The sequence below is a fragment of the Cupressus sempervirens genome, chromosome 11, assembly GCF_028749045.1.
Source record: "Cupressus sempervirens isolate cs-2001-9-10 chromosome 11, ASM2874904v1, whole genome shotgun sequence".
NCBI classification, from domain to species: Eukaryota; Viridiplantae; Streptophyta; class Pinopsida; order Cupressales; family Cupressaceae; genus Cupressus; species Cupressus sempervirens.
The window spans coordinates 479479412-479483725 of NC_143128.1; positions in this window are offsets into that span (position 1 = coordinate 479479412).

A 4314-nucleotide genomic window follows, 5' to 3' on the forward strand; every position below is an offset into this window, starting at 1 on the left:
ACTTTAGATCTCAATACTAGATCTTCCAACTCACATCCAATATTCTCTTGAATCGCTCACACGCATTTATCAACTTTTCATATCACTTGCTTAATTTGCACTTATACAATTACTCACGTCTCTTACACACTTAACCACAAGGAAAATAACCTTCCTTTATACCATGACCTCAAGATAATTCTTTGAGTCATCTTTAAGGCTTTCCCAATTAATTATAATAGGATCTCATTAAGATATTACAATTCATCAAATATTTTTGCAATTACAAAACACTGTCAGCTCACAGTAAATACAAATTTTCACTAGTGTGACCTCTAACCTTGCGCACTTTCTGACATTAGCATCAGGTTGTCTACTATCACTATCTAACTTCTCTCGTCATGATTCTATCCCCATTATAAGAGATATAGACAAATAATCATAAACTACTTCTCATATGCTCTTTTTACACATTGCCTTCTGTTATTATTGAATAACTCTCGCATGTCTTCAACTTTGTGCACACAACTTTTCCACTTCATCAGGACACAATGTAGAACATATCCTTAACTGTGCTTGGTCTCATCATCAATACGTAGTCTGTACGACCTCATTCTCTATCTTCTATTCTGCCAGTCTTTACAAACGCAATACTATGTTGACATCAATGACAAACATAGTCATAAAGGCAACATGCCAATCATGCTAACAATCTCTTCAATACTTAGGATACTCTCTCAATACCATATGCTAACAAAAAAACCCCAAAAAATTACTTATGTTGCCATAGTTCGGACTCAATACTGAGATTGTGAAAATTATAAGCTCAATTGCAATTGTTAAGAGAATTTATGTTATTTTTCTATGAATTGTTCCCCCAAGTTTTTAGGACAAGGACAATGGGACAAGTTTTTGGGATGGAAATTTGTTTAGCAATTTTGGGGATGGGGAGATGGAAAATGGGGCTAGCTATATATATATAGTGAAATTTTAAAATATACACTGGATTTTGTAAATATGCATGTCCTTCATATGAAACTAAGCACAAAGCATGTCATTTAAATATTAGGACATTAACATAGACCATTTGAATGCCCTCTAGGAAATAACAATTGATTTTCATACTCAATTTTCAATATCCATATCAATATGTGAACAAAAATATTTAAATATAGGTTTAGCAGTGAACAATATCATAAAAATCTAAATATCTAAATCTGCCCAAAGGCTAGAGGGCTGCCATAAAGTTTCATCATCATGTTCGAGTTTAGGTGTTTACATTTGTTTTGTTTTTACTTTGCAAAAATTGAGGTTGGCCATCCCCAGTACCATTGGAGGACATTTGGGCGTCCCCTTTCCATACTAAGGACAACTTGTCGTTCCCTTTTTTCTCCCAAACATCCACAAGTACCGAGGATGTCTCCTACATGTTTTCCAATATGGAGATAGTGAGGGTACATCCCATACCTATCCCCCTATCTCGGGAATGTCCTATCTCAAAAACCTTGGCTTTTCGGGCAGGGACACGTCCTTGGGGTACATAGATAAATTGGTTTCAGAATTTGTAGCTTCTAGTGAATATGTGTAAGCATTGTTGAAACATGAATGTTTGAATGATCTACAGGTAATTTGGAGCTCATTATAAGAAAATGTTTACTTTCTTGAACCTATATTGTGTAAATATTTTATAGTTTAAAAATTCACAGATTTAGGTCATACAAAACTTAAGGTCTTTATAGTGGTATCAGAGCAGAGTTCTTCTTAGCCTGTAGGATGTTAAGGGTGATTACTAAAATAGTAGAAAGGGATAAAGTAATTGCGGCCTTGAGATTGTAGGATGGTATAATAGATATCAACAGATGAAGAATCTGCTACTATTTGAGAAGTATCTAAGTTTGAAAGTGAATATTATACCTATGCATGAGGAGGTTAGAAAATATTTGACGAATATGCATTTGAATATGATGAGGTCAAGGTTATTGAATTATTTGATAGGTACTATGTACGAAAAAGAAAAGAGAACATGAATCCTAAGTCAGGAACTCAATTAGAATGAAAAGAAGGTCAAGCAATGTCTAGTGAAGAGGGTTAAAAGGCTTGAGGAGTTTCTAAAGACATATGTTGTAAGTATGATGAAACAGAGTTGTATCTTAGTGCCAAGTTGGAAGATGAAATTGACATGAATAAGAAGAATAAATCCATGTTTACAAGTTCACTTCCTCAATATGATGATACAGACAACGTTGAAGGAAATACTTCCATGGAGTTGGATACACCAACTTTAATTGACCAGTTATGTGGAGATGAAGGCCATGATGAAAGCATATTATCAGATGGACTTGAAAACAAATTTGATTTTTCATGCCTAGATTTGATTTAGGTCAGAGACTCCATGAAATTTGTAATCAAATAGATGTTAAAAAGCACACAAAGATTGAAGAAAATGTTGTCATAGAGGTTGCAAAATCACAAAAACAGTCATCCAATGCAGGAAGAGCAATTTTCACTTAAAAGTGCAAGTTTGTCTTGGAAAAAATATTGCTATAGGTAATGAACACTAAATTTCATTCATATTCATATTTTTAATGAAATAATGCATTTCATTCATAATGACATCTCACCTATTGAAGAATATAAGGTGTCTCCTAGTAAGTCATGCACTAATGATAAGAAGAGTGTCCTTATAAATGAACATGAATCAAAAGATTCATTGTTGGTAGTTTAGTCACCATATTGAGAATGAGCAAAAAAAGCTAGTAGACATTAAAAGAAGTCACTTGATATTAAAACTTTGTCATTGAGAGTGGTGAGCAAAGCACAACTAATAGAGGATTTAGTGATCGAATTGAAATCTTTGAATACCCCAACCTATAATTTCTTGAGATCGAGAAATTTTACTTGAGGCTGCTTGTACTGAATAGTAGTGATGGTTGCCAACTGTGCAAATTGTCTTCTTGCAAAAAGATTGAGGAAAATTCAAATTGCTGCCAAATTTGTAATTTTGTCTTCTTGTAGAAAATCAGATTTTTCTTATGTGTTATTTATGTTTTGCATCTTCTATCAACTTCTCCATAGAGACCAAAACCAAATTTTTTACTTGCATGACAAGTTAATGTGTAACACCCCACTCAAAAACCTAAGAGAAATAACCTAACATGGTAAAGTATGTTATTTAAATGTTTGGACAAACTTAAAACTCACTTTGAGTGGCTTTTGAAATTATGCATGCTACACACTACCCACATGATTATATAAAATTCAATTTAATATTTGTTATCAAAAATATTATTGATTAACCATGACAATGCATGATGTAGAGTAAAGCATGCTTCATTTGATAGTGATATATATCATTAATTGGATTTGTAGGTTTACAGGGAATCCCAATAGCTCTTATTATATGAAAATATGATTAGAGGAAAATAATTTATTAGAATCAATAGTTTAGTCAAATGAAAAGTGATATAAGATGTATGTATGTAATATTATTAATTGATTATTTGTACCATAGAAATTAATATTGTATTAATTTTAATTATTAAAAAAATCAACAAATATTTTTTATAATAAAATAACAAAAAATATTTACAATAAAAATTTACGTATCATAGTTGAAGTTCTATCTTATTTGGAAAAGCTCGTGATTTATTAAACAAAAATGATATGTCATTTAAAAATACAAACATGGTAATAAAGTATATCCCATCATGAATGTGTGTTAGGGATATGATGGAATTTATATTTACTTTGAGTTTAATTTTTTTGCAAGCAAAGGACAAATGGTTCAAAGGTGGATTAGCTTGCTAACCACAAGTAAGTTCTAAGTTTGTATCTCAAACTATAAAAATATTACATGTACTGCTATATAATCTTGTCTAAAAATACATATAATTCTAATGAAATATAAATATAAATTAAAGAAGCATCTTATCAAATATAAGTAAATTAGTATTTTAATTAAGTTTGAGGTCACAAATTAAGAATAAAAATATATAATAAATGAACATTAAATATTTAAAGGAGATTGAAGATAAGAATGAAATAAAAATCATTTAAGAACATTAAACCTAAAAATCCAAAAAAAAATTAAGAGGGGTAAACACTTTGACCTAGAGCTATGAACCAGTGAGGCCACAAATGAGGGACCTCATCCCCATTAGATTTGAAACTTGATGGCAAGGATAACAACTCAACAACATAACCATCACAACATGCCACTATTGGCAACCTAAAAATCTAATTACTATAATATTGAGAATATATTAAAGATCTGCAAGGGTTGTAATTTAATTAGGAACTCAATTGGTCATCATAATGGTACACTGTTTGATTGAG